This window comes from Pleurodeles waltl, chromosome 4_1 (assembly GCF_031143425.1).
Source record: "Pleurodeles waltl isolate 20211129_DDA chromosome 4_1, aPleWal1.hap1.20221129, whole genome shotgun sequence".
In the NCBI taxonomy this organism is placed as follows: Eukaryota; Metazoa; Chordata; class Amphibia; order Caudata; family Salamandridae; genus Pleurodeles; species Pleurodeles waltl.
The window spans coordinates 39,697,679-39,712,583 of record NC_090442.1 but is presented as its reverse complement, the minus strand read 5'-3'; positions in this window follow the sequence as shown (position 1 = coordinate 39,712,583).

The following is a 14,905-nucleotide window of genomic DNA, read 5'->3' as shown; positions in this document are numbered from 1 at the left end:
GAATCATAAAGGATTGACACAATTGCTGCCTTTGCTGTTTCCCAATTGTGTAATCTGTCAAGGACTTGTCTCTTGCAGATTGAGGCACCTAGTTGCAATTCTGTGGTATAAATCACCCTTACAACCATTTTTGCAATAAACTTGAGATCTTTCTGAGATACTATCTCACGTACTTCTTTTGAATGGGGAACTCTGAAATTGTCACATTCCAATTTGTACGTCCTAAAAACTCTGCTGGTTATTCAAATGGGCAGATTGTTTTTTAAATTCCTTTCTGTCTCGAGTTGTAGTTATATTGATACAGAGGCATAATTGTTGAATGATATATATTGGTTTGATTGAAATATGTTCGTAGAGGTGGTGATAGGCTTTCTGTGTCTGTCTGAGAGCAAGGACCGGTTAACGTCTTTTTCCAAGAGCAATTTGTTGTGAAAGGTATCAGGCAAAGGAGTATGTATTGTGATGTGGTTCTCTGACTGCTTCTGTCCACTTGCCAAAAGTTCCAAGGCCCTATGAAAGCACAAAAACGGTAAGATTGAAGTGGTGGGTGCCGGAGGTTTAAAATGGTCAGTTTAATTAAAGACAGAAAAGTGAAACGAATGACTGCAGAAATACTGTATGTGGCCATGAACTGAGATGAAAGGATGATTTTGGAACTCTGTCTTGCAGATTACCCTCAATGCGCAATGGATAGGGCACTACTCTCACAGACCAGGGTGTGTAAGTTTAAGTCTATCTGAGGTGCACACCCTGAACTAATAAATTTTTGCTGAAACCTAATCATATTGTTTACTCTTCCTCGTAGCAGCTTGCCAGGGTGATAGTATATTGCAACAGAACCATACCACTTCTTCACTGAAAAGAGTCATGCTGGTTACCCAAATGTGCAGCGTGTCATTTTATACAGCTTTCTTTATTGAAATTAAACTTGGACTCACTTGAAATATTCTCTTTCAAAATTAATGTTTTGAGCTGCTGTGAATTTTATTTCTAGAGGTGGTGACAGGCTTTCAGGAACGTGCTTAGGTCAAGGCCCTGTTCATGTCACTTGTATAAGCTAATTCAGGGAGCAAATTAGCAAGTCAAGAAATGGGAAGTCTGAACTACTGCCAAAGCAGTTTCATTCTCTTTTCAAATAATCCAAAAATACCATTGCAGCATAAAACAGAGTATTCAATAAAAGAAGAAAGGAGGATTAACGGGAAAAAAGCGCAGCATAAGATATGAAACTTTGGAAATTATCTAGATATTGTTGGAAAAAACTCCTTTGATGGAAAGAAGATGAAGTACGGTATGGGATCCTGTCCTGCGCACCTGTAATTGATATTTTCCACATCCATTCATACCACCTAACCCTAAACATCCAAACATATTGCAGTCAGTGGCCATGTGGCATAATGGATAAGGCGTCTGACTTCGGATCAGAAGATTGAGGGTTCGAGTCCCTTCATAGTTGAGACTTTTTCTCACAGCACCCAACCTATCTTTACATACAAACTCGAGGCACACTCTTACAATACTCCTTTCACTCTCACTCATTAAGAAAGCCCAATGCAAACTGCACAATCAGTCACGTTATGCCTTCAGCATTGCTACTTTTCTGTCTTTCTGCCATACCAAAGTACCTCTTCATAAATGCCATGGATATGCAATACGTATGCAATAACATGACATGGCCCAAATCATTCTGAATAGAACTGTGGGTAGATTCAGTGCAGGGAGTGTGTGCGTGCAGAAAGCAGAAACTATGCATTGGTAGAAGCTCTATGATTTTCTCCAGGAACAATGCAAATTGTCCCTCAGAAAAAGTATAGTACTAGAGAAGAATCATAAAGGATTGACACAATTGCTGCCTTTGCTGTTGCCCCAGTTGTGTAATCTGTCAAGGACTGGTCTCTTGCAGATTGAGGCAATTAGTTGCAATTGTGTGGTAAAAATCACCCTTACAACCATTTTTGCTATAAACTTGAGATCTTTCTGAGATACTATCTCACAGACTTCTTATGAATGAGGAACTCTGAAATTGTCACATTCCAATTTGTACGTCCTTAAAACTCTGCTGGTTATTCAAATGGGCAGATTGTTTTTTAAATTCCTTTCTGTCTCGAGTTGTAGTTATATTGATACAGAGGCATAATTGTTGAATGATATATATTGGTTTGATTGAAATATGTTCGTAGAGGTGGTGATAGGCTTTCTGTGTCTGTCTGAGAGCAAGGACCGGTTAACGTCTTTTTCCAAGAGCAGTTTGTTGTGAAAGGTATCAGGCAAAGGAGTATGTATTGTGATGTGGTTCTCTGACTGCTTCTGTCCACTTGCCAAAAGTTCCAAGAGCCTATGATAGCACAAAAACGGTAAGATTGAAGTGGTGGGTGCCGGAGGTTTAAAATGGTCAGTTTAATTAAAGACAGAAAAGTGAAACGAATGACTGCAGAAATACTGTATGTGGCCATGAACTGAGATGAAAGGATGATTTTGGAACTCTGTCTTGCAGATTACCCTCAATGCCGCAATGGATAGGGCACTACTCTCACAGACCAGGGTGTGTAAGTTTAAGTCTATCGGAGGTGCACACCCTGAACTAATACATTTTTGCTGAAACCTAATCATATTGTTTACTCTTCCTCGTAGCAGCTTGCCAGGGTGATAGTATATTGCAACAGAACCATTCCACTTCTTCACTGAAAAGTGTCATGTTGGTTACCCAAATGTGCAGCGTGTCATTTTATACAGCTTTCTTTATTGAAATTAAACTTGGACTCACTTGAAATATTCTCTTTCAAAACGAATGTTTTGAGCTGCTGTGAATTTTATTTCTAGAGGTGGTGACAGGCTTTCAGGTACGTGCTTAGGTCAAGGCCCTGTTCATGTCACTTGTATAAGCTAATTCAGGGAGCAAATTAGCAAGTCAACAAATGGGAAGTCTGAACTACTGTTAAAGCAGTTTCATTCTCTTTTCAAATAATCCCAAAATACCATTGCAGCATAAAACAGAGTATTCAATAAAAGAAGAAAGGAGGATTAACGGCAAAAAAGCACATCATAAGATATGAAACTTTGGAAATTATCTAGATATTGTTTGAAAAAACTCCTTTGATGGAAAGAAGATGAAGAACGGTATGGGATCCTGTCCTGCGCACCTGTAATTGATATGTTCCACATCCATTCATACCACCTAACCCTAAACACCCAAGCATATTGCAGTCAGTGACCATGTGGCCTAATGGATAAGGCGTCTGACTTCGGATCAGAAAATTGAGGGTTCGAGTAGCTTCATGGTTGAGTCTTTTTCTCACAGCACCCAACTTATCTTTACATACAAACTGGAAACACACTCTTACAATACTCCTTTCACTCTCACTCATTAAGAAAGCCCAATGCAAACTGCACAATCAGTCACGTTATGCCTTCAGCATTGCTACTTTTCTGTCCTTCTGCCATACCAAAGTACCTCTTCATAAATGCCATGGATATGCAATACGTATGCAACAATATGACACGGCACAATCATTCTTAACAGAACTGTGGGTAGATGCAGTGCAGGGCGTGTGTGCGTGCAGAAAGCAGAAACTATGCATGCGTAGAAGCTCTATGATTTTCTCCAGGAATAATGCTAATTGTCCCTGTTGGAAAATGGGTTATTGGTAGGGCAGGTAGGTACCTACACCTAGCAACAAGCCACTAACCTCCACATAGGTACAGTTAGGTCTCAGTAAATTAATCCCAGCTCAACCCTTGGTAGCTTGGCAACGAGCGTTAAGGCTTAACTTAGGAGACAAAGTGTAAAGCATTCAAATATCACAAAACAGTAATTAAATAAAACACAGGAAACAGTTTAAAAATCCAAAACCAATTTATAAAAATAGTTTATATTTTTATCTTTAAAATGACACAAAAACGATTAAAATCGGTTCAGGGAACCGGAGATATGAATTTTTAAAGAATTATTACTTTTCTAGCGCTTAGAAACAAAAAACGCCAATCGGGTCATCTGGTTGCACCTCGACCGGGGCAAAGTCAAACTTTCAGGCCGACCGCGATGGAGCCCTGCTCGGCTACAGGTCGCGGGAGGCCTTGGTTAAAAAGTTACCTTCTGACTTAGTCTTTATTTAGAAGTTTTTCTTCACCGGGACGAACCTGCCAGTTGAATCCGACCTCCTGGAGCCCTTGTCCGGATACGCGATGTGGGTTTCCTCGGTGGAGACTTTTACCTTCGGACTTAGTAATTTTTTCGAGATGAAAATCCTTCGACCGGGGTAAACCTGGATCTTGATCCGACGTCCATGGAGCCCTTCTAGGATACGATGGCTGGGAGGTCCCGGTCAACTTTTTACGTTCGGACTTAGTCTCTTTTTTGGATGTTTTTCTTTACCGGGACGAACCACGAAGTCAGGCCGGGTCGCGGTTGAGGCAAGCCAGCTAGAATTTCCGCGGCGGGTCGGTCCCTCTCTGGAGCTTTTTTCCAAAAATTCTCAAATCTTTTCCAAACTTCTGGGGCTTCACCCAGATGTTCTTTTAAGGTTCTTTTGGGGTCCACAGCTCACCCCAAGGGTCCAGAAGTTCTGTGATGGTCCTTGGGGGTGCGGACTTCAACTCCCAGAATGCACCTGGCGCAAACTCCTTTTTGGCCACTGGACAGTGGTCAGCTGGTCGCTTTCTTCAGGAGTTGGTGCAGGGGACTCTGGTTTAGCAATTTTTCACCTGTAGCAAACAGGGAGTCCCTCCTTGAACCAGTTGAAGCCAGGCAAAGTCCTTCTTGTGGTGAAGCCCAAGTGTGCAGCTGGTGCAGTCCTTCTGAGTGCAGGTTCCAGGTGCAGGCCAGGGGTCCAGCAGGGCAGTCCTTCTTCTCCTTAAGTTCTTTCTTCTTGAAATTTGGTGGGGATCTGAGGCGTGGGTGCAGGTCTGCCAGTTTTATCCTTGCTCCTGGGTGAAAAGCAGGGGGGCCCTGGTTCTACAATCAGGGACAGGGTCGTCCCCCTGTGATGACCACTTCCTGGGAAGTGTGGCAAAAATCCATCCCAGAAGGCAACAGTCTCTAAAAATCCAACATGGATGAATCTGATTTTTGGAGGTTACATCTGGCTGAGCCCACCCACTGGTGTGGCTAAAAATCATAAACACACCCCTCTCCTGCCCTCTCCTAATCTAATCAAGGGGGCACCTAATTGTCTGGGGTTGCAGGATGTGGGGGTGTTGCTGGGTGCTCCAAATGTCCTTCTCTGCCTTTGAAGACCAGTTTGGCAGCCCTCCCCCTTCCTGCCTCACCATCTGCTGAGGGGAGATTCTCTCCCCCAAGCACATTCCTTTGTGTGAAGCCTGGCCACTTCACACCTCATCAAGGCAGCCTGGCTGAAGCTGCTGCAGACTGGCCAATCAGAGCACAGCAGCAAAAACAATGCAGAGCTGAAATTGGCAACTTTTTAGGTAAAGTCTAAACTTTTTACCTGGACAAGTTATATTAAATCCAACAACTGGAAGTTGTGGGATTTATTACAACAATCAATTTGATACCAAATTCTTGGTATGTAACATTTAAGGAGACTTTAAAATTTAAAATAAAGTCTGCCCATTCTAGCCTATGAAGGCCATTTACTTCAATGAGGGAAAAACAAATTTGGCTGTTTTTACCTCACCAGGGCTTATAAATCTATTTTTATAAAGTCCCTGCTTATAGTTACATGGCACCCAGCCCTAGGGGCACATAGGGCACACCTTAGGGGTGACTTATATGTAAAAATAAGGTAGTTTAAGACTTTGGAAGTACCTTTAATTCCAAAGTCGAATTTGCATATAACTTTAATTTAAAAGCAGCCAGCAAGGCAGGCTTGCTTTTAAAATGACACTGGGCACCTCAGCAATGCACCTAGGTGTGCACCACCTATGCTGTGGTCCCTAAACCTACATGCCCTACCATATACTAGGGACTTATAGGTAGGTTAACTTAGCCAATTATAATTAGCCTAATTTGCATATCCATTTTACACAGAGCACAGGCCCTGGGACTGGTTAGCAGTACCCAGGGCACCAACAAAGTCAGGAAAACACCATCAAAAAGAGGAAAATGGGGGCAAAAAGTTATGGGGCCTCTGCAATCAGCCCTGTTTTCTCACACAACCCCCCCCCCCCCCAGCCCACACGCCCAGGAGACTCAGCCCAACCCTGGGAGAGTCTTCCTGGCTTGTTAGGCGAGGAAGACAGTGAAGAAAACTGGCTGTCCCTTTGCAGGGCCTACTCTGCCTTATATCCTCCTGTCAGGGTCACTCCCTATGGGTAGTGAAGCCATCCCAACAGTAAAAGGACCCAACTCAAACTGAAACTTTCCTCTAGGGGGGTCTTCCTCCTTTCTCTCTGCCAACTTGGGTAGTGAGGTGCCCACCTCCCCTACTCCAAACTTTGCTAGGGCAACACCTAGCTTACCCAAAGAGGTCACCCAACACTTGAGCAACCCCACCATGACCAATAGGGTCAGGGGGCCTACTTTGCTATTGGCCCTGGGGTCTGCCTCCCAGGCCAAGTACATTGCTGCCAGGAAGGCTAGCACCCAGCAGAGGCTACTGACAGCTGTCAGTACCCAGAACCACACCCTAAGCTCTCCACTGACAGGTGGCTGAGCTGCTTTAGGGGCAACTTTGGGGTCCTGGCACCCCTCTTGCTGTCTAGAGTGGGGGGCTACCACCTCCTGTGGCAGACACCCTCCTTCCACTCTCCCTTCTGTCAGTGCAGTGGCAACACCTTGCATCTGGACAGCTGCCTGACTACTCAGGACTTCCTTGGGGTCAGGTGAGGCCTCACCAGTGCCAACTCTGGGCCCCCCCCCTACTGGGGCAGAAGGCCTTTGGCTCCCTGGAACTCTCTTTAAGAGTGGCCTACCCTTCCTTTTCTTCTTTCCTTTTCTTGGGGACCCCTGTCTCCTAACTGTAGGGACTGACTCCCCAGGACTTTGGGTTGGAGGGGCGCCCTGGGCGACCACCCCATCTGGGACCAGACTCTCCTCTGGGAGGTCATTGCCCAGGATACAATCTAGGGGGAGGTCAGCACTGACTACTACCCTAATCCAGTCAAGGATACCCTCCCTCTCTAGGGGCACTATGGCTACAGGTTTGGAGGTGACCTCCCCTGTGGCTATCCTGACTTTCTTTGTCTTTCCTGGGACATACATGTCTGGCGTCACTAACCGGTCACTCACTATAGTGTGACTGGCACAGGTGTCCCTCAGGCCAGTGGTAGGGATCCCATTCACTTGAATGTGGTGGAAGTGCCTACTCCCACCCTCAGGGATCACCAGCTTACCATCTGGTCCTGTCTCCCAGCACAATGCTAGGAGGACTTCATCATCTGAGGAATCCTCCTCTATGGCTACACTGGACAGCCCAGTGCTAACCACCTTCCTTGGACAGGCTGCATCTCCTCTGAAGTGACCTGTCTGCTGACAGTCAAAGCAAGCCCTACTGTCCAAGAGCTTTTTTAACCCTGGGTCTAACTGTCTCTGCTGGTCAGAGTGGGAATGGGATTTACTCTCCTCCTTCTTAGGGTTCTGGGGTACAGAGGGAGTCTCTGTGGTGGGCTTACCACCTCCCTCCTTAGGTTTTTGTGGACCTGTCCCCCCCTTCTTGGAGTCTCCCCCCTGGGACTTGACAACCACCCTGGTTCTCAACCACTCATCAGCTGCCTCCCCTAGCTCTCTAGGGTTGGTCTGCTTAGAGTCCACTAGATGCTGGCGTAACCTTTCTTGGGTACAATTGGTCAAGATGTGCTCTCTCATGATCAGATTGTATAACCCCTCATAAGTATCTACTTTGTTACCAATAATCCAGCCCTCTAGTGCCTTTAGTGAAATGTCCACAAAGTCAACCCAAGACTGGGTACTGACCTTCTGGGTGTCCCTGAACTTCATTCTATATTGCTCTGGGGTCAGACCAAACTTCTTGGCTAAGCACCTCTTCATACTAGGGTATGAATCTGCCTCCTCCCCCCTTAAGGTCAGAAGCCTATCCCTCCCTGAGTTGGGGACCAACTCCCACAAAAGGGAACCCCAGTATTGAGGCCTAACCCTTCTCATTTGGAGTGCCCTCTCAAAGGCCCCCAGCCACTTATCTATGTCATCCCCCTCTACAAAAGCAGGAACCACCCCCTTGGGTAATATGGGGCAAACTCCCCCACCCATGGACACCTCAGCTTCTTTATCGCTGCTTCCATCTCTTTTCTCTTTGTATGCCCACTTTTTCTTTTCTAGGGCCAGCTTCTCTGCTTCCAAAGCTATGTATGCTAGCTGGGCCTCCAGCTCTCTTTCTCTGATGGATGGGTTCTCTCCTCCTGAAAGGACCCCCTTCCCACCACTAGCTTTGGATCTGCCCCTAGTGACTGTGTTTACTGAGGACCGTTCTTCCTCATCCTCACTTGGGCTCAGATGCCTTCCCTCCCCTGAGTGGTTAGAGCTTGCATCCTCCCTTCTTTCTCCCTCCTCTGGAGCTTCTTCTGACTCTACCTCTTGGGCCTCAGCCCATGCTGTCAGGGATGTGATCAGGATTTGCTTCCTGAGATCACTGGTTGCAGGCAACCCTCTTTCAATACACAACCCCCTAAGCTGGACTACTGTCAGTGTGGGTAGGCTAGCCAGATCAAGCTCCATGGTTCCCTAGTTTTGTGTCAACAAAAACTTTTTGCAAAAATTGGAAACAAGAATTTAGAAAAATTACAAAAATTCAATAATTGAAATTAATCCAAAAAAAATTAAAAACAATGTTTGCACTAGGACAATTTAAAGGATTTTTAATTTGTTTTACTCAAAACTGTAACGTGATATTGAACACAAGTACAGGATCCCGTCGCTGCTTCCAATTATGTTGGAAAATGGGTTATTGGTAGGGCAGGTAGGTACCTACACCTAGCAACAAGCCACTAACCTCCACATAGGTACAGTTAGGTCTCAGTAAATTAATCCCAGCTCAACCCTTGGTAGCTTGGCAACGAGCGTTAAGGCTTAACTTAGGAGACAAAGTGTAAAGCATTCAAATATCACAAAACAGTAATTAAATAAAACACAGGAAACAGTTTAAAAATCCAAAACCAATTTATAAAAATAGTTTATATTTTTATCTTTAAAATGACACAAAAACGATTAAAATCGGTTCAGGGGAACCGGAGATATGAATTTTTAAAGAATTATTACTTTTCTAGCGCTTAGAAACAAAAAGCGCCAATCGGGTCATCTGGTTGCACCTCGACCGGGGCAAAGTCAAACTTTCAAGCCGACCGCGATGGAGCCCTGCAGGTCTACAGGTCGCGGGAGGCCTCGGTTAAAAAGTTACCTTCTGACTTAGTCTTTATTTTGAAGTTTTTCTTCACCGGGACGAACCTGCCAGTTGAATCCGACCTCCTGGAGCCCTTGTCCGGATACGCGATGTGGGTTTCCTCGGTGGAGACTTTTACCTTCGGACTTAGTCGTTAGCAGTACCCAGGGCACCAACCAAGTCAGGAAAACACCATCAAAAAGAGGAAAATGGGGGCAAAAAGTTATGGGGCCTCTGCAATCAGCCCTGTTTTCTCACACAACCCCCCCCCCCCAGCCCACACGCCCAGGAGACTCAGCCCAACCCTGGGAGAGTCTTCCTGGCTTGTTAGGCGAGGAAGACAGTGAAGAAAACTGGCTGTCCCTTTGCAGGGCCTACTCTGCCTTATATCCTCCTGTCAGGGTCACTCCCTATGGGTAGTGAAGCCATCCCAACAGTAAAAGGACCCAACTCAAACTGAAACTTTCCTCTAGGGGGGTTTCCTCCTTTCTCTCTGCCAACTTGGGTAGTGAGGTGCCCACCTCCCCTACTCCAAACTTTGCTAGGGCAACACCTAGCTTACCCAAAGAGGTCACCCAACACTTGAGCAACCCCACCATGACCAATAGGGTCAGGGGGCCTACTTTGCTATTGGCCATGGGGTCTGCCTCCCAGGCCAAGTACATTGCTGCCAGGAAGGCTAGCACCCAGCAGAGGCTACTGACAGCTGTCAGTACCCAGAACCACACCCTAAGCTCTCCACTGACAGGTGGCTGAGCTGCTTTAGGGGCAACTTTGGGGTCCTGGCACCCCTCTTGCTGTCTAGAGTGGGGGGCTACCACCTCCTGTGGCAGACACCCTCCTTCCACTCTCCCTTCTGTCAGTGCAGTGGCAACACCTTGCATCTGGACAGCTGCCTGACTACTCAGGACTTCCTTGGGGTCAGGTGAGGCCTCACCAGTGCCAACTCTGGGCTCCCCCCCTACTGGGGCAGAAGGCCTTTGGCTCCCTGGAACTCTCTTTAAGAGTGGCCTACCCTTCCTTTTCTTCTTTCCTTTTCTTGGGACCCCTGTCTCCTAACTGTAGGGACTGACTCCCCAGGACTTTGGGTTGGAGGGGCGCCCTGGGCGACCACCCCATCTGGGACCAGACTCTCCTCTGGGAGGTCATTGCCCAGGATACAATCTAGGGGGAGGTCAGCACTGACTACCACCCTAATCCAGTCAAGGATACCCTCCCTCTCTAGGGGCACTATGGCTACAGGTTTGGAGGTGACCTCCCCTGTGACTATCCTGACTTTCTTTGTCTTTCCTGGGACATACATGTCTGGCGTCACTAACCGGTCACTCACTATAGTGTGACTGGCACAGGTGTCCCTCAGGCCAGTGGTAGGGATCCCATTCACTTGAATGTGGTGGAAGTGCCTACTCCCACCCTCAGGGATCACCAGCTTACCATCTGGTCCTGTCTCCCAGCACAATGCTAGGAGGACTTCATCATCTGAGGAATCCTCCTCTATGGCTACACTGGACAGCCCAGTGCTAACCACCTTCCTTGGACAGGCTGCATCTCCTCTGAAGTGACCTGTCTGCTGACAGTCAAAGCAAGCCCTACTGTCCAAGAGCTTTTTTAACCCTGGGTCTAACTGTCTCTGCTAGTCAGAGTGGGAGTGGGATTTACTCTCCTCCTTCTTAGGGTTCTGGGGTACAGAGGGAGTCTCTGTGGTGGGCTTACCACCTCCCTCCTTAGGTTTTTGTGGACCTGTCCCCCCCTTCTTGGAGTCTCCCCCCTGGGACTTGACAACCACCCTGGTTCTCAACCACTCATCAGCTGCCTCCCATAGCTCTCTAGGGTTGGTCTGCTTAGAGTCCACTAGATGCTGGCGTAACCTTTCTTGGGTACAATTGGTCAAGATGTGCTCTCTCATGATCAGATTGTATAACCCCTCATAAGTATCTACTTTGTTACCAATAATCCAGCCCTCTAGTGCCTTTAGTGAAATGTCCACAAAGTCAACCCAAGACTGGGTACTGACCTTCTGGGTGTCCCTGAACTTCATTCTATATTGCTCTGGGGTCAGACCAAACTTCTTGGCTAAGCACCTCTTCATACTAGGGTATGAATCTGCCTCCTCCCCCCTTAAGGTCAGAAGCCTATCCCTCCCTGAGTTGGGGACCAACTCCCACAAAAGGGAACCCCAGTATTGAGGCCTAACCCTTCTCATTTGGAGTGCCCTCTCAAAGGCCCCCAGCCACTTATCTATGTCATCCCCCTCTACAAAAGCAGGAACCACCCCCTTGGGTAATATGGGGCAAACTCCCCCACCCATGGACACCTCAGCTTCTTTATCGCTGCTTCCATCTCTTTTCTCTTTGTATGCCCACTTTTTCTTTTCTAGGGCCAGCTTCTCTGCTTCCAAAGCTATGTATGCTAGCTGGGCCTCCACCTCTCTTTCTCTGATGGATGGGTTCTCTCCTCCTGAAAGGACCCCCTTCCCACCACTAGCTTTGGATCTGCCCCTAGTGACTGTGTTTACTGAGGACCGTTCTTCCTCATCCTCACTTGGGCTCAGATGCCTTCCCTCCCCTGAGTGGTTAGAGCTTGCATCCTCCCTTCTTTCTCCCTCCTCTGGAGCTTCTTCTGACTCTACCTCTTGGGCCTCAGCCCATGCTGTCAGGGATGTGATCAGGATTTGCTTCCTGAGATCACTGGTTGCAGGCAACCCTCTTTCAATACACAACCCCCTAAGCTGGACTACTGTCAGTGTGGGTAGGCTAGCCAGATCAAGCTCCATGGTTCCCTAGTTTTGTGTCAACAAAAACTTTTTGCAAAAATTGGAAACAAGAATTTAGAAAAATTACAAAAATTCAATAATTGAAATTAATCCCAAAAAAATTAAAAACAATGTTTACACTAGGACAATTTAAAGGATTTTTTATTTGTTTTACTCAAAACTGTAACGTGATATTGAACACAAGTACAGGATCCCGTCGCTGCTTCCAATTATGTTGGAAAATGGGTTATTGGTAGGGCAGGTAGGTACCTACACCTAGCAACAAGCCACTAACCTCCACATAGGTACAGTTAGGTCTCAGTAAATTAATCCCAGCTCAACCCTTGGTAGCTTGGCAACGAGCGTTAAGGCTTAACTTAGGAGACAAGGTGTAAAGCATTCAAATATCACAAAACAGTAATTAAATAAAACACAGGAAACAGTTTAAAAATCCAAAACCAATTTATAAAAATAGTTTATATTTTTATCTTTAAAATGACACAAAAACGATTAAAATCGGTTCAGGGGAACCGGAGATATGAATTTTTAAAGAATTATTACTTTTCTAGCGCTTAGAAACAAAAAGCGCCAATCGGGTCATCTGGTTGCACCTCGACCGGGGCAAAGTCAAACTTTCAGGCCGACCGCGATGGAGCCCTGCAGGTCTACAGGTCGCGGGAGGCCTCGGTTAAAAAGTTACCTTCTGACTTAGTCTTTATTTTGAAGTTTTTCTTCACCGGGACGAACCTGCCAGTTGAATCCGACCTCCTGGAGCCCTTGTCCGGATACGCGATGTGGGTTTCCTCGGTGGAGACTTTTACCTTCGGACTTAGTCGTTTTTTCGAGATGAAAATCCTTCGACCGGGGTAAACCTGGATCTTGATCCGACGTCCATGGAGCCCTTCTCGGATACGATGGCTGGGAGGTCCCGGTCAACTTTTTACGTTCGGACTTAGTCTCTTTTTTGGATGTTTTTCTTTACCGGGACGAACCACGAAGTCAGGCCGGGTCGCGGTTGAGGCAAGCCGGCTAGAATTTCCGCAGCGGGTCGGTCCCTCTCTGGAGCTTTTTTCCAAAAATTCTCAAATCTTTTCCAAACTTCTGGGGCTTCACCCAGATGTTCTTTTAAGGTTCTTTTGGGGTCCACAGCTCACCCCAAGGGTCCAGAAGTTCTGTGATGGTCCTTGGGGGTGCGGACTTCAACTCCCAGAATGCACCTGGTGCAAACTCCTTTTTGGCCACTGGACAGTGGTCAGCTGGTCGCTTTCTTCAGGAGTTGGTGCAGGGGACTCTGGTTTAGCAATTTTTCACCTGTAGCAAACAGGGAGTCCCTCCTTGAACCAGTTGAAGCCAGGCAAAGTCCTTCTTGTGGTGAAGCCCAAGTGTGCAGCTGGTGCAGTCCTTCTGAGTGCAGGTTCCAGGTGCAGGCCAGGGGTCCAGCAGGGCAGTCCTTCTTCTCCTTAAGTTCTTTCTTCTTGAAATTTGGTGGGGATCTGAGGCGTGGGTGCAGGTCTGCCAGTGTTATCCTTGCTCCTGGGTGAAAAGCAGGGGGGCCCTGGTTCTCCAATCAGGGACAGGGTCGTCCCCCTGTGATGACCACTTCCTGGGAAGTGTGGCAAAAATCCATCCCAGAAGGCAACAGTCTCTAAAAATCCAACATGGATGAATCTGATTTTTGGAGGTTACATCTGGCTGAGCCCACCCACTGGTGTGGCTAAAAATCATAAACACACCCCTCTCCTGCCCTCTCCTAATCTAATCAAGGGGGCACCTAATTGTCTGGGGTTGCAGGATGTGGGGGTGTTGCTGGGTGCTCCAAATGTCCTTCTCTGCCTTTGAAGACCAGTTTGGCAGCCCTCCCCCTTCCTGCCTCACCATCTGCTGAGGGGAGATTCTCTCCCCCAAGCACATTCCTTTGTGTGAAGCCTGGCCACTTCACACCTCATCAAGGCAGCCTGGCAGAAGCTGCTGCAGGCTGGCCAATCAGAGCACAGCAGCAAAAACAATGCAGAGCTGAAATTGGCAACTTTTTAGGTAAAGTCTAAACTTTTTACCTGGACAAGTTATATTAAATCCAACAACTGGAAGTTGTGGGATTTATTACAACAATCAATTTGATACCAAATTCTTGGTATGTAACATTTAAGGATACTTTAAAATTTAAAATAAAGTCTGCCCATTCTAGCCTATGAAGGCCATTTACTTCAATGAGGGAAAAACAAATTTGGCTGTTTTTACCTCACCAGGGCTTATAAATCTATTTTTATAAAGTCCCTGCTTATAGTTACATGGCACCCAGCCCTAGGGGCACATAGGGCACACATTAGGGGTGACTTATATGTAATAATAAGGTAGTTTAAGACTTTGGAAGTACCTTTAATTCCAAAGTCGAATGTGCATATAACTTCAATTTAAAAGCAGCCAGCAAGGCAGGCTTGCTTTTAAAATGACACTGGGCACCTCAGCAATGCACCTAGGTGTGCACCACCTATGCTGTGGTCCCTAAACCTACATGCCCTACCATATACTAGGGACTTATAGGTAGGTTAACTTAGCCAATTATAATTAGCCTAATTTGCATATCCATTTTACACAGAGCACAGGCCCTGGGACTGGTTAGCAGTACCCAGGGCACCAACAAAGTCAGGAAAACACCAGCAAAAAGAGGAAAATGGGGGCAAAAAGTTATGGGGCCTCTGCAATCAGCCCTGTTTTCTCACAGTCCCTCAGAAAAAATATAGTACTGGAGAAGAATCATAAAGGAATGACACAATTGCTGCCTTTGCTGCTGCCCCAATTGTGTAATCTGTCTAGGACAGGTCTCTTGCAGATTGAGGCACCTAGTTGCAATTGTGTGGTATAA